The following is a 12386-nucleotide window of genomic DNA, read 5'->3' as shown; positions in this document are numbered from 1 at the left end:
GGCTGCTTTTCTGGAACACTATATTACTAGAGGCAAGGTACCATGTAACTCCTCATAAGTTCTGTAGCAGCAGCTTTTGGGGAAGTGGCACCAACTTACTACTTCCGCTTTAGCTGCTGCAAGTTGTTTTAGCATTGGACATTTAAACATCACAGTACTGGACTGTAAATGTAGACCAACCAATGCAATACATGTACAAAAAGTAGTGAAGACCACACTTCCAACATCATTCTCTTTATTATGAATTCACAGGTAACCTTTACACTAAAAACAAAACAGAAATGAGCCATCTTTCCCATTCCAAAGAATGCTGTCAGGTGTTAGATAGCTGTGGAGCTGATCAAGTGTCCATAAATTATACTGCCATATAGCTATAATAGAGGACAGTGGTACTTAATACACAGTTGCGGAAACACAACTTTTTTTTGTTACAGATTTTGCGGCAGTTTTTTTTTTTTTGAGTCAAAGCAAGGAGTGGATTGAGCAAAAGGTATTAGAGCTTCCTATATATTTCCCATTCCTTTTGTAGCCATTCTTGTCTTTCACTAAAAAAAAAAAAAAAAAATCACAGCAAAATCTGCAACAAAAAAAAAAGCTGTGTTTCCGCAACCTGGGACCTTAGCCTAAGTCCCCACGGGCCAGAAATGCAGTGCTAAAGCGCTGCGGGAACAACCATGGTGTAAAAGCATTGTGGTTCTTCCTGTAGCGCTTTGAACAGAAAGTTCACAGAGTTTTCCTCCGTGGACTTTCTGTTACAATTATGCCTACAGCATTTCCGTAGATATAATTGACACGCTGCAATTTTCAAAACCACAACGGTTTTGGAAATTGCAGCGTGTCCGCACTGCAATGTTTTCCGCAAAGTAGGCATGGGATTCGCATGAATCCCATCCACTTTGCAAGTACTGTAAAACACCGTGATTTTTCCCACGACGTTTCCGGCCCATGGGGCCCCAGACTTAAAGAGACCTTCCACCACCTTGAGCTCTCGCCATCATTTAATATATAGTAGAATGGTGCCTTTGAAATTTCATTTCTCTAGCCCCCACCGTGCCTATACAATCAGTGTAGTTCATTTTTGTCCGATTTACGCAATTTGGGCACTGTCAAGTGGGTAGTGTTAGGCAGGAGCAGACAATGAGGACTGATGAGGACACTCTACTGAGTGTGTGGGCATTGATGAGACTATTATACTACACATGGGGTCCATTGCATTACTGTTGACAGATACTCCAGTCTTATTTTATTAACATTTATAATTGATCACTAATATGGGGGGTACACAGTTTTCTTACTAGGTTGAAAAGGTTGAGAAATACAGCTGTAGAGAATTATATCGGTCACAGTGTAAGAGCAGATGGTATACTGCCAGAATAACCCTCTCTGAAGTGACCTCTAGACTGTGGAATCCATCTTGTGTTCCTACATTCAATTAATGATCATTAAGCCTGGAAGGGAAGAGAAGCATTAAGATTAGTCCATTATGGTGAAGAAGAACTTCGGTTGTAGCATTTCTAACCTTCAGAAGACATTGCGCTGTAACTACAGCATTCATTTTAAGCCTTCTGAAGTTTTTCTTTATGGTCATGTCCACAGCAGACTACAAATCAACAGTCATAGCTGCTTTGGTAATGACCACAGTTGCTTTGTATGAATCTTGCAGTATTAGCACAAGCAGGGTCTTTTTCTTTATAATATACTAGGTGTTCTAGTACCAATGACATTGCAATATGTACCAGTAATTTATAACCTGCACAACTAACATTTACCCGATACGATGGAGAAACCTTCAAGAGAAGCAACAAGTTAGTTCTGAAAACCAGAATTGTACATTGAAAACATTGTCTCAGCATTAAAACCAGGTTCACAAACACAAAAAGCCTGGAAACCAACAATGCCACTTGCTGATTTATTGTTGCACTATTTGATGAACACCGCAACAGGAAAAACCATTGAGTGCAGATACCATACAGTGCATGGAAGAACTGACCATCCACTCACCTGGCAAATGCAAGTACTCCAGTCCTTTGTGCAAGTGTTCCTGTAAAGCATAAAATACATGTCAGCAAGCAATCCACAGAGCCACATGATCAATAAATGAGCTACAAAATTCTATATACAAAGAGAACTAGTAGCACAGGTCAGTTCTAGTCAGATTTATATGTTTCATTCATATATTGGTCACACAACAGTTGAACAGTAATATCAAATGAACTGAAAAAAAGTTACTCCCCTTGTACACAGTTATAGATTTGTATCCAGTGCCTTACTTAAAACTTACTACAGCTTTCTGTTATAACTCCATCCAATGCACAGCTACACAAAACCAATGAAGGGTCACCTAAAAAGGTAGAAGATATATAAGCATCTAGCCAGAAAGGTGTACACAAGTGTATAAGACAAAACCAGTGTGTAATGCAGTTAATAACCTACTAATAAAACATTAGAAGGTAAAGCGAACTGCAAGTTTAATCTCTGAGGCGTTTCCAACGACATGAGTATACAGCAAAACTCCATCGGGATAGACCTCAATCCATAATCACTTTGGGTACCTTATACAACAACCTTTATTTAGGCTGACCTAGAGGTAATCTTACAAGTCTTCTTTGGTCAGGATACAAAATTCCAGCACCACATCAATATCATGTTGCGATTAATTTTGCACCTTTGTGTTTTATCAGACCCATCTCCAGAAACTTTTGGCACCTAATCCCAAAATGGCCAGGGCATTCCAGAAGTGACTAAAAGATTTTGTTGCCAACTGAGTACCAAATGATTAAGGCATGGCACTACTAAGACATGGATAAGTGGTGCCATTTGAGAGAAAAGTTGCACTTCTAGTCCAATGTAAGGCCGAGGCCCCATGGTGCAAAATGACAGCTTTGTTTGTTGCAGTTTTATGAGCCAAAGCCAGGAGTGGATTGAGAAAAAGGATATACATATAAATACTTCCAACATATATCCCATTCCTATTGTAGCCAATCTTGGCTTTGGCTCAAAAAAAAAAAAAAAAAAAAAAAATGTTTCTGTAGAGTTTATCAGTTTAATGCTAAGGCCTCATGTTGCAAGTAGCAGTCAAAAAGTGCTGCAGGGTAAACCGTGGCTGAAACACATCAAGGTTTTTCCCACAGTGCTTTTCACAGAAAGTCCAGTTTTCCTCTGCAGACTTTCTGCTTTCATTATACCCATTATACTGGTATTCTCATAGGTATAACTGAATTGCTGCGATTAGCAAAATCAGAATCATTTTTGAAATCGCAGCTAGAATCCTATGCACTTCTCAGTTAATGCAATGGCGATTCCACCGCAGCATTTACACTAGATTAGACAAGATATCTTTATGAATAGCAAAACAGACTAAATCCAAATATGGTAAGAATATGCAAATCTGACTTCCATGATGTAATTAGGATGCCAGTGCCTCAAGTATGCACACCAATAGAGGGCGCTCACTGAGAATGTGCAAGTCTATCTTCCATGATGTAATTAGGAAGACAGAGTCTCAGTCAAGCAAACCAATAGAGGGCGCTCCCTTTAACATCATGCTGACCTTCTCAGAGGCCTTTGTTTGCAATGATGTTGGGATTTTACCAAGTACAGTCTCTCAGCCAAGGACAGCTGTTTCGATGTATTTGCATCTCATCAGCTTGGCGCAGAGAGGACTGATCTGGCAGAGGTGAGAGGCTTAGACAGGGTTGAGGGGATATCATCACTCCATAGGGAGAAAACCACCATTTAGGTGTGTGGAGTCTTATTAAGCCATCCAAATATAGCTATAGCATCTTACCTCCAAGTCCATCCCATTGTATTTAGAACCTAACCAAAGGAAAAGAAATGCACGTTTACTTTTATCCCCTTATCAAATCTAAGTTTTTATTTATGGTCAACAAACTGTTCAGAAAATTGATGTCAATCATCCCAAGTCAGCGCATTTAAACATTGCTATTCATCAGAACAGTCAGAAAGGGCTTTCACTAGAACAAAACTCTGCATTAGGCCTCAGCGACAATGAAACATAGGGGCACATTCATAAACATTGGTTTTATATGCAAGCATTAATCTGTGGCCCGCTGGAGTAAGAAGTGGCATACTAAAGTACATCTCAGGAAGTCTATGCATCAGAAACTAGAATACACTCCAGAACGTAGCTGGAGTATGTATCATGAGTTACTTCTGCTAATGTTATGAGGCAAGTGCCCTGAAATGTGTTGGGGATGGAAAGGATCTCAGTTTTTCTCTTTACTCTTTTGGATAAAAACCAACTAAAGGATGCAACTGATGCTGGGCTGGTATCCTGTTCTGGATCATGTATTGTTACCAATGGTAATTACAATGATAAATACTGATTTACAGCTCAATTTATTGCTTTGTACTACAGCTGTAGTGGATTGGTAAACTCAGTTCAGTAGTTATACAAAATGTCTGTGTAACCAAGGCCAAAGATGAGCTCTATCTTCAGACACACCCAGCCCTCATCTAACAACTAGAGATACAAAGCACCTTACATCATGCCATTCTGTGTGGTATACCATCGCCTGCAGAAGAAAAGAAATAGCATGAGAGCTATAGTGAAAAAAACTTTTGCAATATACGTAACTTATGAATTCCTTGGTTTTCTATATATCTGCTTCTTGTGATTCACTGTTCACTTTTGGGGGATGGGGCAGTCCAATGTCATGTGATGGATACAGGCGCACGACCTTGTTAAAAGACTAGTGGCTAATTACTAACCTGTTACTGTAACGAGCAGTGCACCTGTGTGTCCATCACATGACCATGGACTGAGTTTTATCCACTGGAAGTAAACAAGGAATCTAGAAAACTGAGGAACTGAGAGTATGTTGCTAAATTGTATAGCTTTATTACAGACAAATATTTGCGGAGACTAGATAACCCCTTTTATAAGTTCTTCAACTGTTTTTCATGTACTGCGCCGACCAGGCGCAGTATATGCTTATGTATAAGGTTAGGCTCACACGTGCATTGGAGTCTCTATAGGAGATTTTGCAGCAGATTCCGCTTAAGATCGTTGAAGAGAAAAGTCCTATGGGGTCTATGCAAATCTTCAGACATGATGTACATCATAAAAGGTATGGTGTTTATCATTGTAATGTACTTGGGGTAGATGCCATTTTGTTTTATTGTTTGGAACAAGTGAAGTACCAGCTTACCAGATGAAGGGGCACGATCCACCACAGACTGCCACTGCCAGCACATGATTTAGGGATAAAAAAACTATTGGAAGGAAATTGTGAAAAGATGTAAATAAGTTAATCCTTAAAAGGGGTTATCTTCTTTTATAAACTGATGGCTTATCCTTAGGATAGGCCATCAATTTTACATTGACAGGGGTCCTCGTAGAACCATCATTTAATGTGTATGGAGTACAGGGTTCTGCAACATGTAGAAAATTAGAGTAGGGGAAGTTCACTTCAAACTGTTATATCTTGAACATTATAAAGTACAAACTTGCTTTGGGGTCACATCTAAGAGGAGATTCTCTTCTTTTATATGACACTAAGGTTGCAGAGCTATCTAAATTATTTCCAGAGATATCACTGGCTAAAAACACAGTCGGGATTGGGATTTTTACATTATACAGCTGCATATAAATATCCTAATCCTAACTGTGTTTCCAACCAGTGAATCTGCTCTTTCATATGACACCAAAAGCAAGTTTGTTCATCTTATAATGTCCGGTTTGAAATGACCCTCCTGTATCCTCATTTTCTCTACATGCTACACAGTCCCCCTACTCCCATACACAGTAACACTGTATTGAGAGGCAGAAACAGCTCTCAATATAGAAGCAAGGAAAATGGTGAAAAAATGATGAATTTCACAGAAATTATCCAAAATTTGTTCAGAACGTCTAAAAAAAAATAAATTTGCTTATGAAACAAATACTGCCAGAAATCAAACATTGTCCAAAAGTTTATCTACGCTTTCCATTTTCCAGCCATGATTGCAGCGGAGGGATGTTTAGTGTCCCTTCCTATCAGTAACACAACTACTACAAGTCAAGTACAGTAGCTGTGGGTTGCAAAAGAAAGTTTTATTCTTAGCACTTCTTTCAAGTCAGTACCTTGAAACAGGTCAAACAGAACAAAGCAGTTCTGTTAAAGAAGTCGCAGTAAAAACTATTAAAGAATGGAGATATTTGTATGCTGGTTTTATGTGATAGCACATCTGCCATTGTGATTTCCTTCTCCCCAAATAGGCCCATAAGGGTGTAACAAAATGATGGAATTAAAACTCTTCCGATTCTGTATATTTGACAATGTTGTATGGTCCTGGATTAGCTGACAACAGGAGAGGACAGAGAACAAGTATGCTTTGTGGGTCATGGTACAAATGCATATTAATGAACAGACGCTAAATGTTTTATTATATAAGTGGTCATTCAGGAATTGTGCAGGTGTAGCATAAAAATAAGTATACTCATCTGTCCCCTATGCTCCGGTATCCACCACAGAAGCTTGATTGGTTGCACGCTGCGCTTTAGCCCCCCCCCCCCCCAAAGCCCTCTGACCTATGTGACCGCTGAGGCCAATCAGTGGTTATTGGAGAGGGACTGGTGATGTCACTTGCATATGTCACCAGTCCCTCTCCAGCTACCATTGAGGTCATTTATTGTGCTCACAGGTCACATAGGGATCAGAGCTTCCGGGGACCCAGGAACATTCCTCGACGAAATGGGCTGCAGTAGCACCAGAGCGACAGTCAAGAGTCACAGGTAGCACAGTGATGTTTGGTCACACAACCATGGCTACAATGGCTGTAGATGTGTAGAACTAATGAATGTGTAAATTACCGAGCTTAGGATCCTTAAACTAGCAGCATGTCATTATAGTCGGTGTTCAGGGCCCTGAATCTGGTAATCTTGTTCTCATCCTCCGCTCTATTAACGGGATTCATCTCTGATGGCTCTAAGCACATTTATATTGTGCAAATAAAACTGCTTTATTACATGTGTGATAAAACTGAGGACAGTACACCTGGCTTTATCAGAAAAATGTACACGAGCCCAGAGCCACCAGACATGAGTCCAGTTTCTACCAAATTTAAAGGGGTTGTCAAAGTTCACAAATTTGAAGGCAAGCAACCGAGGAGGGTTAGAAAAAGAAAATGCTCTGATGCGCCCTGACCTTCATTCTTGGACTGGGCCAGCCATTACCAGCAGATCGGTTGCAGTGGTGACGTCAAGCTGATAGGACCGCTACAATCAGTCATCACTCTCAGCTGTATACTGTAGCCGCTCTGTATACTTATAGAGCACTGGAGGTAACATCTGGCCCAGCACAGGATCAGAAGGGGAGGGGGCTGGTACAGATAAGTATCAATTCCTTTCTTTTTATTTTCTAACCCTCCCCTGCTGTCTGCATTCACATTTATGATCCCAGAAAATCCCTTAAAATGAATAAACTTGTAAATAGAACAATGGATAGTAATAAGATTACCAGATTTAATAACGTAACAAAAGCTTTCAGACAAACGTCCTAATATAGGACACAGCTAAAAAATGCCTTACAGAGCACGGCCTCATTTTTGAAAACGGTCATGTCACATTTTATGTGAAAATAACTTTGAGATGCTATAACTTACCCACGTGATTTTGCGATTTTTTTTCTTGAAACATTGTACTTCATGTTAGTAGACAATTTACCTATGAAAAGTAAGAAATTCAGTGGCAAAGTGTAAAAATGTGAAATGCACTGCTTCTCAGACAGTTAGTCATGCCGCCCAAATATGTTAAGAAATATTACAGTCCTATGAAAAAGTTTGGGCACCCCTATTAATCTTAATCATTTTTAGTTCTAAATATTTTGGTATTTGCAACAGCCATTTCAGTTTGATATATCTAATAACTGATGGACACAGTAATATTTCAGGATTGAAATGAGGTTTATTGTACTAACAGAAAATGCGCAATATGCATTAAACCAAAATTTGACCGGTGCAAAAGTATGGGCACCTCAACAGAAAAGTGACATTAATATTTAGTACATCCTCCTTTTGCAAAGATAACAGCCTTTAGTCGCTTCCTGTAGCTTTTAATCAGTTCCTGGATCCTGGATAAAGGTATTTTGGACAAACAATTCAAGTTCAGTTAAGTTAGATGGTCGCCGAGCATGGACAGCCCGCTTCAAATCATCCCACAGATGTTCAATGATATTCAGGTCTGGGGACTGGGATGGCCATTCCAGAACATTGTAATTGTTCCTCTGCATGAATGCCTGAGGATTTGGAGCGGTGTTTTGGATCATTGTCTTGCTGAAATATCCATCCCCGGCGTAACTTCAACTTCGTCACTGATTCTTGAACATTATTCTCAAGAATCTGCTGATACTGAGTGGAATCCATGCGACCCTCAACTTTAACAAGATTCCCGATGCCGGCATTGGCCACACAGCCCCAAAGCATGATGGAACCTCCACCAAATTTTACAGTGGGTAGCAAGTGTTTTTCTTGGAATGCTGTTTCTTTTTGGACGCCATGCATAACGCCTTTTTTTATAACCAAACAACTCAATTTTTGTTTCCAAAATGAAGCTGCCTTGTCCAAATGTGCTTTTTCATACCTCAGGCAACTCTATTTGTGGCGTACGTGCAGAAACGGCTTCTTTCTCATCACTCTCCCATACAGCTTCTATTTGTGCAAAGTGCGCTGTATAGTTGACTGATGCACAGTGACACCATCTGCAGCAAGATGATGCTGCAGCTCTTTGGAGGTGGTCTGTGGATTGTCCTTGACTGTTCTCACCATTCTTCTTCTCTGCCTTTCTGATATTTTTCTTGGCCTGCCACTTCTGGGCTTAACAAGAACTGTCCCTGTGGTCTTCCATTTCCTTACTATGTTCCTCACAGTGGAAACTGACAGGTTAAATCTCTGAGACAACTTTTTGTATCCTTCCCCTGAACAACTATGTTGAACAATCTTTGTTTTCAGATCATTTGAGAGTTGTTTTGAGTAGCCCATGATGCCACTCTTCAGAGGAGATTCAAATAGGAGATCAACTTGCAATTGGCCACCTTAAATACCTTTTCTTATGATTGGATACATCTGGCTATGAAGTTCAAAGCTCACTGAGGTTACAAAACCAATTTTGTGCTTCAGTAAGTCAGTAAAAAGTAGTTAGGTGAATTCAAATCAATAAAATGATAAGGGTGCCCATACTTTTGCATCGGTCAAATTTTGGTTTAATGCATATTGCACATTTTCTGTTAGTACAATAAACCTCATTTCAATCCTGAAATATTACTGTGTCCATCAGTTATTAGATATATCAAACTGAAATGGCTGTTGCAAACACCAAAATATTTAGAACAAAAAATGATTAAGATTAATAGGGGTGCCCAAACTTTTTCATAGGACTGTATCTACCATATCTCTTTATACTGGCATCATCTTTTAATCCTCCTTCAATTTACTGTAGGTGTTAGAAGGCTTACAAATCTTACAGCGATTTTTCAAACTTTCAAGAAAATTTCCCAAATCCATTTGTTAGGGACCACTTCTGTTCTTAAGGGGATTTTAAAAAACTGATGTTAGAAACATCCCATAAATCACCCAATTTTCACAACTGCACCCCTCAAATAATTCACAATTTTTTTTTTCCAGAGATACACTATTTCAGTGCCAAAATGTTAAGTGGAAGTCAGTGTGTCAGCAGACACACACTCCAAAAACTGTTGTGGTTATCTTTGGCACAACAGCTGTAAGGGTGCTCTTCTCTGACATAAGCTAGGCACAACATATTTGGCAATGAAAGTGTATTTGTATGTATTTCTGGAAAATCTTCTATGTTCACCATCAGATGTGCATTCATTTGTGGAAAATAAATTAATGCAGCAGTTGGAGGTTAAAAATGTTCACTGTATCCATGGATAAATTCTTTCTGGGCTGTAGTTTACAAATGTCAGAGGATTCACTTTACTAGCATTTCAGGGACTTTGCAAAAGTGACATGGCATCCAAAAAGCAAATTGTCGAAATCTGTGCTCCAAAGACCAAATAGAGTTTCTTCCCTTCTGTGCCCAGCTGTGTCCAACCGCAGTTTATATCCAAATCTTACATCAAGTACATTAGGCTGGATTCAACAATGTCATATGTGGGCAGAAAATGCTGTTTGGGTACACAACAGGGCACAGATGTGGAGGTGCGCTATGTGGCTTTTGGAGAGCACATTTAGATGTTTGGGGTTTGGACGACATGTCATGTTTGCAGACTCCCTGAGGTGCCAATTAAGTGGAATCTCCTAGGGAGTGACTCCATTTTGAAAACTGCACCCCTAAAAGAATTAAGCCATAGTGAGCATTAGTTTTCAGTTGTGAATCTCCTAAAGATTTGGCGATTTGTGTGGCTTTTTTTTGTTGTTGTCCTATTGTACAAGTTAGTTTTTTGTTTTTTTTTCTTGTGATGTAGCCAAATGAGGGCTTGCTTTTTTGGCGGGATGTTATGCATTTTGTAATGGCACCATTTTGAGGAGTCTATAACTTAACAAAATTTTATTAACTCTTTCTGGGCGGATTAAAAAAAAAAAAATCAATTCTGGCATTGCAAAAGTGGTGAGGGCAGCATAACTTTTTTTTTTTTTAAAAGGCACAAATGCTTCATAAATGAAGCGTAGGGCAGAGAAAAAAAAAACATAAAAAGCCACAATTTACAAAAAAAAAAAATAGTTTAATAAATGTGCCCTGCATCTACCACTCACCCCATCACTATATCACTCCTGATGCATCAACCTACAAAGAGAGGACTTTGGGGGAAGGGGGAAAGGAGATTGTTTTTTTCCCCATTTACAATTTGGGGCCACAAGGGGAACATTATACAGTGTAGTAGTGTTTAAAGGTGTGGCTTATCATACATAAATTTTCCCCAATGAGCAGTTTATTGCAAGTTAATATGTAAGGCCTAACAAGTTCTGTAGCAGCACCTTTTTAGGAAGTGGCACCTTCTTACTACTTCCACTTTAAGCTGCTGCAAGTTGTTTTAGCATTGAACATTTAAACACCACAGTACGATCGGAACTGTAAGTGTAGACCAACCAATGCAGTAAAAGAAAAAAAAAAAAAAAGTAAAAGAAAAGACCACAATTCCTATATCATTCTCTTTTTTATGAATTCGCAGACATATCAAGTAATCCAGGGCAGACTACCTTCACACTAAAAACAAAGAAAACACAAGTGAGCCATGTTTTTTGTTGCAAAGAATGCAGTCCAGTGTAAACTCCTATTCATATGAATCCGTTGCAAAATGGCTGTGAAAAAGTTACATCGGTTTTCACTGTGGGGCACTCGTTTGAGTCTATTGAAAGATCAGTGAAAATGAACATTTACATTAATTGATTTTAATGCAGACATTATATTAGGGTCTGCAAAACCTAGCCATTCTGTTAGTCTATTGACCTGAACTTACAGCAGCATAAATCCCTATGATGCTTTTACTTCAGGTCGTTATAGACCTAAAGTTGGGACAAGATTTGTGGCCATAATACAGATGCATTACAGCCATCTAAATGAGGACTTAGGCTACATTCACACAATAGAATTTCACCTGTAAAATCACTACAGAACAGTATATTGTTAAGAGGCAGGGACTCCTAACAGCATAGATAACAATAATGCTAGGAGTTCCTCCCATAGTATATTGTTCAGGCTAAGAAATCTGACAAACACACAGACCAAATTTCAAGAGTTAAACTTGGTCATGTGAATCTAAGGTTACAGTTAGACTTTATCTTTTGTTACTGAATTTATGTAGATTCTTATCTGATCTCTGCATTTGCAACTTTCATTCTAATCCAAGTTTGTTTGACTCTAAGTACCAATAGATCACATCAGTGGTATTATCAACATTCACATACAAATCACATACAAATCAATTAGTTTGTTGTGTATGGCTATTAGACAGGACAAATCTTTTGAGGATCTGGGGTCCATAGGTTGACTATTCTACCCTGTCTCCACCTCAAAGAATCTTACTCTCCATATAAAAATTGATTGCTACATTCTACTCAATGACCCATAGGAAATGACCCCACAGGATCCCTAAATCCTATCCCAACCTTCTTCCCTTTCCTCCACCATCCTTCTGAAAATTCCTTTCCTCCTATAGGCAGCAAATGCTCACAGTGCTGTGATCCTTAGCAAGTTGATATTTTCCTGACTTCCCAGGACTCACCCCTTTGTAGCCACCTATGTCCCTGAGCCTTTTTAAGAAGGGGTCCTGATTCAGTCGTCTAGTCTAGTCTAGTCTTCTATATTTTCTTGATCTATATACTGTGCTATATCAAGATGCTCCACAATGTTATTTTGACTACAGTGTGTTACATTGATGTTGTTTGTTTTTTTTTTTTTGTTGATGTTCTCTTCCCACGTTTCTCTT

General features: G+C 39.1%; 1 long non-coding RNA gene and 2 other non-coding genes across 4 annotated transcripts; all 3 read right to left on the bottom strand.

The window, feature by feature from the left end:
- Nucleotides 1–824: 824 nt before the first annotated feature.
- LOC142195304 (uncharacterized) lies at nucleotides 825–5236 on the bottom strand. 2 transcript variants are annotated; one of them, XR_012715080.1, is made up of 6 exons: nucleotides 5172–5236; nucleotides 4506–4535; nucleotides 3788–3816; nucleotides 2282–2341; nucleotides 2002–2041; nucleotides 825–1448 (listed from the first exon to the last, which is right to left on the bottom strand). It is a non-coding gene; the product is annotated as an uncharacterized LOC142195304 (long non-coding RNA). The 2 variants fall into 2 exon arrangements; XR_012715079.1 differs by lacking the exon at nucleotides 825–1448 and having other exon boundaries at nucleotides 1799–2041.
- On the bottom strand, nucleotides 1840–1977 carry LOC142196390 (small nucleolar RNA SNORA8). Its single transcript, XR_012715221.1, has one exon. It is a non-coding gene; the product is annotated as a small nucleolar RNA SNORA8 (small nucleolar RNA).
- LOC142196399 (small nucleolar RNA SNORA18) lies at nucleotides 2409–2533 on the bottom strand. The gene has a single exon (XR_012715229.1). It is a non-coding gene; the product is annotated as a small nucleolar RNA SNORA18 (small nucleolar RNA).
- Nucleotides 5237–12386: the final 7150 nt, after the last annotated feature.

Source organism: Leptodactylus fuscus, chromosome 2 (genome assembly GCF_031893055.1).
Source record: "Leptodactylus fuscus isolate aLepFus1 chromosome 2, aLepFus1.hap2, whole genome shotgun sequence".
NCBI lineage: Eukaryota > Metazoa > Chordata > Amphibia > Anura > Leptodactylidae > Leptodactylus > Leptodactylus fuscus.
The sequence above is the reverse complement of the archived record's forward strand: the minus strand, read 5'-3'. Positions and strand labels throughout refer to the sequence as shown.